Here is a 16,486-nt window from a genome sequence, read left to right as displayed (position 1 = left end):
TCTTTTTTCCCTACTGAGGTGACGATCTACAGTAAGCAGAGCACAGATTAATGAGATGTCATCTGATGAGATTGCCTTGAGAAACCACCGGAGAGATCTGGATTTACAGTTTAGTGCATGTATTGAGTCAGTGTTTGCTGTGATTGAGCCTCTGTGCCTTGGATTTTGACTGCTTTAGGGACCATGACAGGATGATGGTCTGAGGTCTTGTTGATTGTTGAGTAGCAATGTTGACTGCTATAAAGAACCGAACATATTTATATGGCGAAAAGAACAACGATATATTTATTAAGGCTGCAGTACATACAAATTTAGTAATTTTGTATTAAAAGTGTTATGCTTGAAACGATTGATTTAGTAAAATAAATACCTACACTATCTGTAATGATATGCCTGCCATTTTTACAGTAATAATATACACACATTAAGCCAAAATATGGCTTAAATATAATTGATATTTTGGTGTGGATTAACATTAAAACATATTTAAATTTTTCACACTAACTAGCACCAAATTCAATTTTTTTTTTTTTTTGCTATTGTCACAAGAATGCCACATTGAGCCGTAAATAATAAGTGTCTCTTTAGGGTAAGTTAATTATTCATAATCAAATCTGATGAGAGAAGAGTCCCATTGAAGCTTATGTTTTTTACATCTTTGTTTTTTCTTGCAACTTGTCATTCCATAGCACTGATATTGGCAATTAAATGAACATATAAATATACTAACAAATTTCATGACACCTAATGAAGTGGGTGTTATGCGACCTGTCAAAACCTTAATTTATGATATGAAGTTCATGAAAGTTAGACATGAGTTTTGAGTTTGAGAAACCAGTCTCTTTGCTGTCAAGAGAAGGAATAAAGCATAGATGAAAGCATAACATTCTCACTGACAGATCAGTGACATCATAAGTAACTGGCTTGAAATGCTTGTCTTTTCCTTCAAAGTTTATTTGTTTACAATTAAAGGCATTTTTTTTTTCATCTGAATGATCTAGCAGGCATGGGACTGAATGCTTGAATGATTAATTTTGTTTGTAAGAAAGAGAGAGTGCTTTTGATTTCCATGAAGGGGAAGCGTTTGTTGTTGTTGTTGTTAAAAAAAAAAGTAATGTTCAGCAGCCATTACTCCAGTCTTCAGTGTCACGTGATCCTTCAGAAATCATTGCAATATGCTGATTTGCTGCTCAAGAAGTTTTTTCTTATTATTATCGATCTTGAAAATAGTTGCTGCTTAATATTTTTGTTGAAACTGTGATTCATTTGTTACAGGATTCAAAAGAACAACATTTGTTGTTTTTTGGTAACATAAATGCCTTGATTGCACTTTTGACCAACTTAATGCATCCTTACTGAATAAAAGTATTAATTTCTTTCATAATCTCACTGACCCCAAACTTTTGAACGGTGTATAGCTGCTATTTGAAAAGGCCCATAGAAACATCATGCTGCATCATTCATTTTATTTTATTTTTATTTATTCTTTTATTTTATTTTATTTTTGAATTATTATTTTGTTTTGTTTTCTTTATTCTTTTTCACAACTTAAACGTATAACACATATAAAACGTATAACAATAAAACCACATGGAACCTTTGGAAATCATGATTTATCCTTCACAGACTGATGGTAAACGAAAATATCCGAGCCTCGGCAAGGGCCGCTGCCGCATCATCAGAAGAGATTTCCACCATAAGATGTGTGTGTGTGTGTGTGTGTGTGTGTGTTGAGCTTATTCAGAGAGACAAAATTCTTGTGTTTATCTCGCAGTTGTCATCCAGAGGGCTCACCTCAGCCCCTTACGCCTGCGTGAAGCTCAGGTTCGGCTCTCTTGGCCCTGTGTTCTTTGATTCACCCGAGACGCCGGAGAGACTTGACCTCTTGTGTGCTCTGTCGCTCACTGCTGCCCAACACCAAAGCTGCACGAGGACCGCAGATTTACACCAGTGCTGTGCCAGTCTAGCTTTACTTCATTTGATTAAAGTCTTGGCATAGGAACAAAAGAGGAGCAGATTACTCTATTGATCCAGCTCAGATCAGCTGCTTTGCGAGGAATAGCTTAGTTCAAATACAAAACTATATACTTTGTATGCATATGTAATGGATTTGTATTATGAGAAGAGTAACTGGAGGATGATATATAGCGCTTAATATCACGTCTGCCTACATGTGTGCTCATTTTAACCCTCCCACATTTTTCGCTGTCTATTTTTCTTTACCACCCTCAGTAGGTCCTGAAAGCTTGGTGGAATTGTATTGAATTCTATTCTGGTCAGAGCAACGCAAGGACATTGTTGCAGCATGAGCGATGCTGATGTGGATTGAGGGTTTGCGTGTAGGTGGCGGTGCATCAACTGCACGCCCCAGCCACGGGGAATTATTTCTGTGTGCTTTCTTTCACTCTTCAGAGGGAGAACGGTGCTCACATCCTCTCCTTTTGTGATGCAAATGCAGTTTTGTCTGAAAATATGCTGCTTAAAGTGTCCTTGAGGACGACTCCCCAGCTATGGAATGTCTTTTGTGACTAAATCGGTTTGGAGCACGACCTTGATATTAATGAAAATCACAACTCCTTAAATGCCATCATCTATTGAACAATTCAGGTGCACGCACAGATGCATTAGAACGCATTTTCTCTCTTTTTATACCAGTTTTGATGCAGCCACCATCCTTTTATGTTTTTGTGAGCAAAAAGTCATCACGGTGTTGATGTACAATTAGGGGTTTTATTGTCGGAGGCCCGGGACTGTAGTTAATGACATTTATGCTTGTAGATTTTTGCATTTAGTTCTTTATTTACTGCAGTTGTAAAATGGCAGTTATCTGTGTCCCTGCTGTAAATCTAATAACATAAACGGTTGACTTTACAACGGTCCCTTATTGGTTTGCCACTGTGGAATGTTAATTTGTAGGGCGTAGTTCTTTAATTGCCCTCATGTTTCAGTGCACTTGTCCGACTGGCACGACTAGTCGTCATATTCGGTTTGATTTTAATCACGACTATTGAATAATGAATTTCTCCTGGAGATCCGCTGAAGGCCAAGTGATCAGAAGTTTAACATGTTTTATGGTTAAGGCGAGACACTACAGGTGAATAGGGTAAATTTTTTTTAAATAAAAGATATCACCATGAAACTTCCTCAGTTGATTACTTACACAAGTATATAAAAAAATGTATTGCAAGTTTTTGAAATTTGTATGTTTAATTATGCAAATTAAGCATTATCTAATTAAATATGCGCAATTGCATATATTTTCGGTAGATAGATTTGAACATATGATAAAGCCAGGTGCAAAATTCTTTTTTCATTTTGTTTACACACAAGATGAAAAAAAAATTTCAGGATATATGCTTTCATTACCTAGGAAATCAAAATATACTGTCCATAGCCTTAAAGGTCCCATGACATGAAATTTCCACTTTCTGAGGTTTTTTAACATTAATATGAGTTCCCCTAGCCTGTATATGGTCCCAAAGTTTCTAGAAATTTTAATCGGTGTAAATCGAGCTTTTGCTATCTTTCTCTGCCTTTGAGAAAATGGAAGCTCAACCGGGCTGATCTTGAATTTCCTCCTTATGACGTTATAAGGAGAAATGTTACCTCCCCTTTCTCTGCTTTGCCCGCCCAGAGAATATTTCTCGCCCATGAGAAAATGAGCTAGGAAGTAGTTTGTCCACGAGAGATATCATGGCTTTTGAGCGAGCGAAGCATAATAATTGCTCAATTATTGGATGTACAAATGAACATCGAATGGTCAATACAGAGCTGGGCTTGCTGAACGTCGGACAAGTAAGTCAACAAATTATATATAAGTGTGTTGCTTTAATGTTAATGGTTACCTAGCATGTTACACGTAGAATGTGGCTGTCACATTAGCTATGCAGTTACCTGCGCTAATGTAAAGGTAGACAACATCAAGTTACACACACTGTAACGCGAGTGTTCTACATTTCTTTGTTATTTGGATAACCGTTTTCCTGTTGGTTATATGGCGCGCGCGATATCTGCATTTCAAGATCGCAGAGCTTGATAATTGTAATAAGATAAATTACAGACGTTACAGATCTCTCATGAAAAGGCAACAGTAGGTTTGCGTTAGCTACATGATAATAACTGTAAACCATCCGAATAAAGTACCGTATCCAGACATAATATTTTAAACTAACCATTCGGAAACGTCCTGCTGGAGCCGCTGAGTTGCAACTTCTTCATCCGTTGCTTCTCCATCTGGATCAGATTCTGGGTCAAACTGAAATGCTTGAACGACTGCGTGTCTTCGTGCCATTGCAATATATCCAACATAAACAAACATGCATGGTACCGTTGCGCAAGATGGTCAAGGCCACACCCACCCTCCACCTTGCGCCGCCTTTCTCCTCCTCATTAGTATTTAAAGCTACAGACACCGAAACGGCCCGTCTGAAGGAAGGTCATTCTTGGACTGGCTTGATTTTCGTCATCATTTTTTGATTTAAATTTCAAATCAGGCCAGGAATGATTTATTAACAAATCACTCTGAAAACATCTTCAGAATACTGCTAAGTGTATAATTGGAAAGTTTGGTGTACATAGGTGCTACATAGGCGAGATGTTTGTAGCCTACTGGAGAATGACAAAAAAACTAATTTTGAGAAAACGACATTTAAAGATTTAAATTGGGGAAATTAATACATTTCTATTGGAAAAAATTGCTCAAAAACAGAATAAATGCTCAGGCCCTTAGTAATAATAATATATAATATTTCAAGCTCATGAAAACTGATTATTTAATAACATGGCAGGCATATAAGGCCTACAACTGCAGTAACTCAATTGTCAGAGTACACCACGTGATGCGTCTGAGCGAATCACGTTAGCAGAAACCAGCAGTAGCCAATGAGATTTTGTCATTAGCTTTAAATCCCCCTTTGGACATTCACGACTGGTTACTGATATAAAGGAAATACCCATATCTGGGCTGCATAGTGTTGTGCAGGAGACTCAAAGCTTTACAACGATACTGGTCATGACAGACTTCAGTAAACAGACGGAACTCGGCATGTCGCGTTGGAATGCTAACTTCTTGGTAAATTCGGGAGAAACTTACTGCCGCAAGTAAACAAAATGTAATAAAATAAACATCTTAATGTATATTTTCAACATTTTCTTTATAGCAGCTTGAAAGAACACATATTGAAGGAGTAAACTATAGGGCTGTGTATCACCAACAATGTTACGTTTCGATACGCATCACGATACTAAAGCCACGATACGATACGTATCACGATATGGATCAATTTGGAATTTCATAGTAACAGTAATATGTGTTTATTGTATAACCAGTGTTATAACAGTTGTGATCACTGAAAAACTATTTAGTTTTTGTCAAAAAAAACAAAAAACCGAAGAGTTAAATGAAATAAAAAAACTTGGCACAAAAAAGCTTAAAATGGCTCTTCCTTCAGTAGCGCAAATAAATACAATAGAATAAAGATAGCCTACCAATAAAGAGAAAACTTTTTGAATAGGTCTAGCACTAGTATTCAGAAATACTAGAAACTGAATAAAGTAATCAAATGCAAAATAACACTGGGTAGTATTTTAGTCCTGACTAAATTAAATACATAGGCTATTAATCCAAATTCTTCAAATTAAAACTATCTTTTGTTGTTTTGACAACAATATTAATGACAGACACATAAGGCTGCTGTCCCTTTAATAACTAGTGCACGGATCCTGATTTCATTATACTCTCCCATCATGCGTTTTATGCTGAAGACATAACCGACTGTGTTTAGAGGATACTCAACAAGACCTAAATGTTTGACATAATTTTGCGTGTTTTTGTTTGTTAAAGTGATATAATCCGCGAAAAATAACTTTTGTTACTCGCGAGCTGTTTGTGAGCGTGTCGAGTATAAACGTCTCGTCCGTTTGGAGAGGTGCGCGTGCAGGCAGCGGAGACAGGCGAAAGTACAAACAAGGCTTCACGCGGCTCTTTATGAAATTGCGTCTCGCAGAAAGTTTTAAAATGACTGATCTGATTGTATAGTCTGTGTGGATTAATTTACTCATACAATCTACATGCTAAAGTGCAGGAATGATTCAAATTATGCGCAATACCCGCGCCGAAATTCGAGCCCTGAATTGGCTACACAAGCACAACAGGATCGATATGGCAGCTGCTGTATCAATACGCGCATCGTCAGGAGTTCATGACGATGTATCGTTTTATCGATATTCTGAGCACAGCCCTAGTAAACTAGCCCAAAATCTCAAAACTGACCACTGCATAAAAAATCTATGTTTTTGCCTGCCGTGTCTCGCCTTAATTAGAATTTACCTGTTGAAAACTAGTAGAGGAAATGGAGAATGAGTCATGATGTGAAATGTATTTCCAAAGGTCTCTGCATGTTTGTTTCCTTGACTTTCTGATATGAATATCTACTCATCACATTTCGCATCGCAACACTGATTGAAAATCACACGGAGGGTGAAATTAAAGTGCCATGTGTCGAATCTACCTGCTAGTTGAGGAGTGGAGGAACAGGAAGTCCCTTTGAAGAGTTTCTCCTGGGGCCTTGCGTTTCTCTAGAGTGGCCGTGTTGTAAATGACAGGTGTGAAATTGCTGTGCCGTGGCTGAGGACATCCCCCACACTTCTTTTAAAACACAGTAGTGCCATTCTACTGTCCTCTGACTTCATTTACATATCTTATAGAAAACATGTAAAGAAGATTCACTGCCTGCCACGCCATCATAAAAAGCAATTTCAACCGAGTAGCTGAACCGAAGTGGATATTCTTGACTTCCTCCCAAGAAGTCGGTGCATATAAGCACAGACAGAATGTTTATGTAGGTATTTTATAGGTTGCGATATAAAGAAGCATGTGATTGTGCACAGTGTATTATTTTTTGGTGTGCTACAGGGGCAGTGCATATTGATATACGTTATATAATCCAAGCAGAGAGCCAAACTGTGTTTGAGATTTCGCTATATTGAACAATCACAGGAGAGAGCAGTAAATTCTAATTTAAAGCCATGAAAACGGTTGCCTTTTTATATTGTGCGTCTGGTCCTTCACATAAATTGCATCGCATTCTTGTGCAAAAACAATCATATTCTTTGTCTTGTTTTCCTGGACAACATCTAAACATTCTTGCTAAGCCCTTCCGAATTTAGTGAGGATTATGCTTGAAACATGGAAAAATTAAACAAGATGCACTTCATCTTGTTCCATTTTTACATGTTTCCTGCTTTTCCAAGCATAAGTTTTACAGTTTTTCTTGTCATGTTAATGTATCTTTTTTCATGATGCTATGTATATGAACAAAATTCAGTATTGAAGAACAATATATTACTCTGAATTTGAATTGAATTGGCCACACTCCACATGACATTTAATTGGGATAACAGGAAGAGAAATTTACAGAATTGAAATTCAAATAAATTCAACACAGATAATGGGAAATTAAGTGTTCTTTTGTCTATCTGTAGTTTTTCTGTACATGTCATCTTAAGCATAACCCTTAAAACCCTTTAAACCCTTTCATATATATTGTGAATACTTTTTTCAATCCGACATTCATACATTGTTTTGACAAACTTAGTTTTTCTAGTTAGGCTATAAATTACAGAATTTTAGTGGATGTCAATTAATAATTTTTTTTCCTTACATTCAAATTCAAGTTGCAATTCTGCATCCCTCATTTCAATTTCAGGAGTTCATTTGGAATGTGAAGGTAATTCGCAGTTCAATTCTGAATGGTGCAAAACGAAACCCTGATATGCTGTAAATGGATGTGTGTTCTCATCTTCTCTTGGATTCACATATCTCATATATACATATTTTCTCTTCCCTGAGGAATGATTTCCTGTTGTCCTTCCCCAAGCCCACCTCATATCTCATTGGTGTGGAAGCCAAGACTTTTATAAATGAAAAATGAGAAAACATGTAATACCTCCACATCAGCGGTGGTGTTTTCATATAGCCTATGTGCTTTGGTCGAGAGTTTTCCATTTTTCTTATTTAGCTCTTAGGCCAAATGGAGCCCTCCGACAGAGGTTACAGCGTGGGATTCTGGAATGACAAACAGGAGGGGGTGGAAGACACCTGGGTTGAACTCTTGAGAGGACACATCGAAAACATGTTTCCGCCCTCAAGGCATGGTCCCTCGGATGGAAATTCGCGTTGAGTGCCTCGGTGGTGACCTCGCTGAATCTTATTGGTCTTTTCTTTTAACCTCAGGAAAAAGATATTCTTGTATCGCTTGAAACAGGGAAACGATTATTTATTTATCATGAACGTCTTGACTTCTGACGCTTATGTTGTATTAAGACCTTGGTCTTTGACCGATTCTTTTATAGCTGCTTGAAAAACCCAATCAGTCAGTTTTGGGAGATTTCCTCAGCGTTCGTCTGATCTCATTCCTCCGAGTGTATGAGAGCTGTTGTAGGTTAATGAGGAGCACTGGGGCGAAGAGTTTTCCAGCGGCTGTAGCCAGCAGTTTCCCAGCAGCAGATGCTCTCTTCTTAGCCTTGGCGACATGGTGGGAGGCTCCAGGCGTGGAAATCTCACTGTCCTACATAATGCATGACGAGAGATTTTTCGAGTAAACGGGTAGTGAATTTTTTATCACAGACCAATTGGACCAGCCTCTGTCTTTCTGAAGGAAGAAACGATGGTCAAGTGGCTAAAGAGTTTTAAGGATTAGCTCTTGGTATCGCGGGTCTTGAAGCTCCAGAGGTTTCTGCATAATTGAAAAAGGGGTTTTGCACTAGCTGTCTAACGGCAAAAATGTTTTTTATTGACAAGCATACAGATGGGGGAAGATTAAGCACCGGTATCAGGGGTGATTGGATCTTTGCAAACCGCTGATATTTGTGTTTATAGGCTAACTGTTAACTGTTTTTCATGAGTTGTCTCACAGAAAGTCTGCGTGGTAAGAATACACACAAACACACAGACTAAATCCCACCTTATATTTGTATTACCCAGGAATGCCAATCCCTCGGTTCCCTTTTGATAGTGGATTACTTGCAAAATCTCCTCTTCTCTATGAATCAAAGAATACAGCAGATCAAAACATATTAGAGAGACCGCATCTCTGACCTTTTCTTGGGAATGTGGTTTACATGAAATGAGATGTGATCACAGCATAATCATGTCCTGTTTTAAACAACATTCTCTTCTCTTAAAAGGCACAGATGTACCCTTTCGTTACCCTGTTGAGTTTGATTGGTGGGCTGATTAATCAAGATTAATAACTTTAAATTATGCTTCTCTGCAGATTAACGTTTCAGGTATACTTAACTAAGAACGTTTCAGGAAACACGTCTTAACGATAAGATACAGCTTAAGGTATAACTTAAGAACGACGTAGCGTTAAGAAGGTTCCAGGAAATCCAGCCCAGGAGATTCTGTACTCTTTCAGATGATGTGTAATAGTGCCCCTTACCTTATAACAGTGAAAACTTGGAAATCTGTAAAAAAAAAATAACTTTTCAATGGCAGGAAAAGAGTTCATTAGATTTTATGAAAAGCCCATGTAGCTGTTTAATGGCAGGCACTATTAAACACATGTGGGGTGACAACTTAAAGGGACCTACATTTTGATTTTCTTACCCTCTGTATGACTGACTTCTGTGAAACACAAAAGAAGATATTTTGAGAAATGTCTCAGTGTTGGTTGGTTACTAAAAGTCCTCAAAATATCATCTTTTAAATTCTACAGAATAAAGCCATACATATTTAGAATGACATGAGGGTGAGCAAATGATGATAGAATGTCCGTGTTTTGAACTATCCCTTTAACCTATGTAGAACATGCTCCACTATTAAACTTTTTTTTCTGTAGGTGATAACTTGCCTGTTGTGCTCATACCAAAATTGTCTTTCAAATATCTCTGTATTATTCACTGCATGGAGTAAAAAGTGACGAACTAATTCCCAAAAAATGTCTTTACGGGTCATATTTTAAATTCAGTTGATTAACTTAAACAGATCCTTTTTATTTTGTATACTAGCATTTATAGCTGTCTATTCCCTCTTGATACCCCAATACAACAATTAAATGTATTCATACATCTTAGCAGTCTAATCAACACTTCTCAAATCAGGTCAAATTTAGATAGTTATTCACTCACAAGATGTGACAAGAAACAAAAATATCACTTAACCTATTCCAATTTGAAATGTATATGATATCACATTTGGCTCATTTTGTTTGACCATATCTAGAATAACCCCTTCTTGGGGGAGAGAAAACAACAAACATTGTGTGGGGAAAATGAGAGACGTTTATATCTACCTGACCTTCACACTCTCAGTGGGAGCCAAACTGCAAATGATAAGAGTACTCATTGTAAGAACAAGGAGAGGAAATGGAAGGAGTGAGAGGGAAGAATGAAGAGAGCACACAGTGGGAAATCGGACGTGGACGGGGCGTATGAGAGGTGCTAGAGAAAGGTTGAGTGTTAGTAGGGGGAATTCACAGCAGGCGTTTTGTAATATTGGAAATGAATGCCTTTTAAATGTTCAAAAATTCTTTTCATTAATTAATTTCTTAAAGGGATAGTTCCCCTAAAAAAAAAGAACATTATTTAATTTACTCCCCTCACGTTGTTCCAAACCTGGACCATTAACTTTCATTGTATGAAAGTTTAGGGGAAAAAAAACAGATTTGGGTGAACTATCTCTTAAGATTCATCAAAAGAGTCATGGACTAGGCTGTTACCAAAAAAGAAAAAGCACTTGTGGATGTTTGTTGATTTCCCTTTGACCCTCTTTAAAGACAGGCCCACTTTAGGTGGTACATTTTCTGTGACACTTTAATGTGTTCTGCCATATGTTTTCAAGGCTAGGTGATAAACTCTCTGTCTCAAGGACATCCAGACTCCAGACAATAAGTAATAGCATCTAGGTGGAGTACTCTTTGTTGAGCGGTCTCGCCTGGCTTTAACATGGTATTATGCCAGCTATTTCACTCCCAAGAAGAAGTCATGGAGTTTGATCTATGGCAGTAACTCATACACAGCTGGTGTGGCTGATACGAGAAGCTCTTCACCATAAGTAATGACAACATAAAGGAAATTTACCACCCTGCCACTCAGCGTTGGAGTTGGGCTCTGATATACGGACAACACCCCGATGCTAGCCCGTCCAAATGCGAGAGCTCGTGAATCACAAAGAAACAGTGGGTGCGCAAGGGGTCGGAAAGGAAGAGCAGTTTGATTTGGGGAAGAATCAGCGGGCTTGGGCTCAGAGGTCAAGGGAAAGCGTTGGGTTGTGCTGGGTTTAGATTTTGTGGACATGTCCATATGTTGTTTTGCATTGCTGCCACAATCACATCCAGTATGTGGCTGAAGGGCAAAGTATCCTTTTTTTGTCTCTTGTTGACCTGTAAGGTTGCAGACCTTGAAATGTTTCTTTTCCAAGAAGCCATCTGTGTTAATCTTTCAGAGTCAATGGAGACATAAAGACAGCATTTACCCACTCTGGCCTCCACTATTCACCAGTCAAGTGGTCTTCTCTAAGCTTCCCACTGTGATAACAGTGACAGCTGTGCACATTGTGATGCTTTGGGTTGTAGAAAATGCAATGAGAAGACATCTTGATGATCCAAGACGAGTCATGTATGGTGAATTTTCATTCACAGATACTGATGGCCTTTTTTTTAAATGTTTTTTCTACCTGCAAAGCTGATTTTCCATTCAGTATAACTTCTCCATTCCCTCTAAATTTTAATTATGCAGTTTTCCACAACAATCATAATGTTTTTTTGTACTTCATGGTCAATCACACTAATCAGTGTACTGTTTATTTCCTTTTTTAATTTTGTTCTTTTTTAATACATTTTTTTTTAATGAGGGTTTAGAGCAGGGGTGCCCAATCCTGCTCCTGCCGATCGAATGTCCTGCACAGTTCATCTCCAACCCTAATCAAACACACCTGAAGCAACCAATTAACGTCTTTAGGATCACTTGAAAATTAAAGGCAGGTGTGTTTGATTAGGGTTGGAGATGAACTGTGCAGGGGTGCGTTTCCCAAAAGCATCGTTAGCCAACTATGGTCGCAAGTTCCCTCGTTACCAATAGAGTTCAATGGACATTGCGATGAACTTGCGACCATAGTTGGCCAACGATGCTTTCGGGAAACGCACCCCAGGACAGTCGATCGGCAGGAGCAGGATTGGGCACGCCTGGTTTAGAGTTATTGATTTATATTTTATTGTCTTTTCAATTTATGCATTTATTATTTATTGTTCATACTTTTTTTTTTTTTTTTTTTTTAAGTCCCCCCCCTTTTTTAAGTTATAGTTTTATTTAGTTTTTTAGTTTAATTATTTTTCATGTGTGATGGAGTTAATGCACACACTGGGATCATTGAAAATGTTTAATGTTAAATATCTCAGTTGCAACATATCAGTGACTAAAACTGAAATGAATGTGTCCATTTACTTTTAATGTCCATTACATAATGTGTTTACAGTATGTTTATTTTTTATTTATTAAAATGCAGGTCAATGTTCAGTCAGTGCATTGGATGCATGTCTAGTATGAGGATGAATGACTTAATATTTTTTAAGTAGATATTTATGTGATTTAAAGTTGAGTGATTAAGTAATTAATGAACAAATAAGCCTGAACTTTGAGCTGAGACTCAAACGCGGTTTGCCTTGTGCACAGCTATGGCATATGACACAGCGCTGCCCACAATGCTATTGCTCCTACCTAACTTATTTTATCAGTTCTTTTGTCTTTGTTATATTTCAAACAGATTTCTGCTCGTTCTAAATCAGATACAGATAAAGTAGCGCAGTAAAGTTTACATTTATATGAGTGCATTAGTGAGAGAGCGATTGTGTGTGAATTAATTCTACATGGCAGCGTCTGTCTACCAACAGTGAAGCTGTGGGTTTTAGTGACTAAGAAATATATATGCTAGAACTTTTCAGTTACTAAGCTATTTTATTGATAAATCACAGTACAGTGTTGACAATACATTTTGGAGCTACTGAATGTTTCTGTGTGCACGCAATCTGCTAATGATGTGTGAACTAGGGGAGAACCGGGGCGAAAGTAACGCGGGACGAAAGTAACAAAGCAATTTTCTCAGAGCCCTGACTATATTAGCATTTCAAGCTATGACAGCACGTTTAGTACGCAACCCTTGACAGAGCTGCCAAATATCATGCAATTTCGTCATCGTTTCCCGCGGTTAGGTCCGGTAAGCAGTTTTTGAGTGCGATAAGTAAATTACTGAAGCGGTACTTTTTTTCTAATTACAAGTTGTGTTTTTAGTTTCATGTCACACAGTAATGATCAATCTACAGGTTATTAAGTGCTGTAACACATCCTGAAGTTTGCCTTGTCAGAGTTTTTCAGTATAAAAGTAAATCGGGTTTAAATGTCCGGAGTTCCTGTCGGGACGAAAGTAACACTTGTTACTTTTGTCCCTCTATAGTGAAAACAAGTGTTTATTTTGTCGCGCTGCTAATGTGGTGACTTTTTCTGTGTTGCAGCATTTATTAAAACATGTTTATGTCATATTATACTAACAGAATATGGCAAAAGTGAGGGTCAGTAAGACAGATCTGATTCAGCCAGATGTTTATGAGAGGGCGTTCACATTTAAATCAGCTGATTTCTGTGTCACCATTTTTTTACACTCAATCTGTTTCCATTTACCCTAGTCACATTTAGGTTTTAGCCATACCTTATAGCTTTTCTACCTCTACCTATGGATTTGCAGGCTTTCCATCATGATGTTTTTATGCAGATTTTAAATCTATGCATAAAAACAGCTTGATGGAAACATGCCTATTGTTACATTATGTTGAGAATTTATATTATGGTAATTTAATTTAATTTTCATATTGTTCATGTTGAAAACACATTTTATAAAATAGATTGACATTGCCAATAAAAAAAAAGATTTTAAACAATTCAAGTTTGTACTGTTGGGTTATTTGAAACATTGATGAAACTGAAATTTAAAATGAAAATTTAAATTAACAATTTTTTGCTTATATAAAGGCCAAAATATGTTTGCAGTTACATGTTAACAAGGTCATATACTCAGATATATTTAGGCTAATAAAAAAACAAAAAAACAAGAGTAACACAAAAAATCTAGCTTGTATATTGTTGTTACTTTTGACCCACCTGTGTGTTACTTTCGTCCCAACTGACGGGGTCGAAAGTAACATAAGCAGTCTTAAGTTCAAAGTGAAATTATACTGAAGTCCTTCTACATTTTTTCAAAATACCACCTGCTATTGATAGACCACACTTGTAAGTGTCTGACCACAGCAAAAATATATCTCTGTCTAAAATATCATCTTTTCAAATTAAGTTTTTCTGAAAAATGGTACTTTCGCCCCTGCTCTCCCCTACTGTCTGTATGTGCGTGCGTTTCAATGTAGCATCTACAATGTAGTAATGTTTAAAGTATTTGACAAGGATTTAAACAGAGGATTTGGTCAAATTTTGATCATATATAGAATTAAAAGTTATTGTTTTGTGTACTATTACATTATTCAGCACCAGTTTTCACTCTGCTCACTCTGTCACATAGAGTTTTGCTTTGGCCATATCTCACTTTAACTTTACAGAAGTCTTCTGGCATTCTGGAGAATACTCCGATATTATATAGTCCGACAATCCGCTACTCCATGTAGTGGTGTTTATTTAATACTGCATTGCTGAAGGCTTCTCTTGATCGTCTGCAGGCAGAGGGACCTTCAATAGAATGTTTACTGGAAAACATAGCTCTGCTCACATTACCATTTAATAGGATGTGATCTGCTTGGACCATGATTAAGACCTCATCTTGTGCATAGAAAGAGACGTACAACGGGTGGATTTAGCTCATACAAGCATACTGTGTGAGATGTTAATAATTGAGAAGGCATCTGTTCCAATTAATTTGCCCCTACATATCAAATCCCCATTTAAATTTCCAAAACTGGGTCAGTCTCCATATAGCATGATGGAATGAAATGAATCGGCTTCTTTATATTGTTACATTTGAACACTGCAGAATCTTGCTCATCTCTCCAAAGACTTAAGGTCCCCTGGGCATTTGGTCCAACCGAATTTAAAGCCACAAGCTTACTAGCTTTAGCACATAGGCTTGTGTGGAAATCAGAATGCAACTCTCCACGCTGGCTTCCTTTGAATGATGAAGCAGATATTTATAATGTCTTTGTGATACAGAAACCTCATTAACCTCATATTATGTTGATAGATGCATTAACAGATCCTTAGCGCTGTTTAGGATGCGGTAAAGTAGACTTGATTGTAAAAATCCTCTGTGGGCTCGATGTAGTGTGCATTTCTCACATGGAATATTAAGTTGCGAGATAATTTTCGATGTCTCTCCCTCTGAGTTGTCTCCTCCAGGCCAAAGCATGTGTGATTCCCTAGTCTGACATTACACATGCTATGATCACATGTGCTGTTTGCCAGGCTTGAACATGTTTGTTCTTTGTCTTTACAATACAGTGCAAATACATTCAGTGCCATGGAGGGATATAGGAATAATTTCCAAGTATTAGTTGCTCTAATGAGGATCATATCTGGTCCTGATGCTCTCCCAGTGCTTTATAGTGCGACTTAGTTGTTGCTATCCATGTACACCATTTGATCTCAAGCTGGATATGATTAAAGCAAGATGGGAGACCTCAGAGTGGAAGGCTGAGAGACCAAGGGCAATCTGGCTCCATCTGTTTCATAGAGAATCTTTAAGGAGCGCTGCACCAAATGTGTAAATCTCACCATGCTAACAGTGTCGGATAAAAGGCGTGAGCCGACAACCATTTGGAGGTTAGACACTCAGCAGTATTCTATCACGCCTGTCAATGGCAGATAGAGCCTTTTTTCTGAGGTTTGGCAATTCACTCCCACCTGAGCCGAGAGCAAAGCTATTCCAGTGGGTTCTGCTTTTCGAGGAGCACAAAACTCTCTGACTTCCTTTTATCCTCCCTCGTTTTTACAGAACGACATGACATTTCCCATATATCACGGATGTATTGCGCCACAGATATGTGCTTCGCTGCAAAACACGTCAACTTGTTATTGAAAGTCAGAAAAGGGTGTTTAAATGTGGGTGGAAGCTCTGCGATTTGATTATCGCATTTTTATTTGTTTATTCTTAGGTGCGCATCAAGAAATAACCCCATCTGCAAGCAACCTGACTGACATTTGGCGGAGACAGAAATAGAGAGCGGTAGAGACCAAAACATGGTGCTACAACCCACAATGTGTTCATTATTGAACACTTCTGGTACACGGCTTTCAGGCATTTCCGTGGAAAGATGAACTCTGCCCTGATAGCTCACTTCAGCACAAACAGCCTTAGGTGCCTTGGGTAAAGTCAGAGCTTTAAGCTTTTTGTGTACGTTCAGGGTCCAACACTTGAAGCTCAAACTGCAAAGTGTGTTTTGTGGTTTGTGTGCTGTATTTTTTCTCTTGTGGACACTTTTGCACATCTGATCTT

General features: G+C 37.8%; 1 protein-coding gene across 4 annotated transcripts in view; it reads left to right on the top strand.

Moving 5' to 3' along the window:
* Positions 1–16,486, top strand: part of grid2 (glutamate receptor, ionotropic, delta 2) — a 414,921-nt gene that overhangs the window by 22,378 nt on the left and 376,057 nt on the right. The window lies entirely within an intron of this gene.

This window comes from Abramis brama (genome assembly GCF_963993115.1).
Source record: "Abramis brama genome assembly, chromosome: 16".
NCBI lineage: Eukaryota > Metazoa > Chordata > Actinopteri > Cypriniformes > Leuciscidae > Abramis > Abramis brama.
This window is presented reverse-complemented; position numbering and strand designations above follow the sequence as displayed.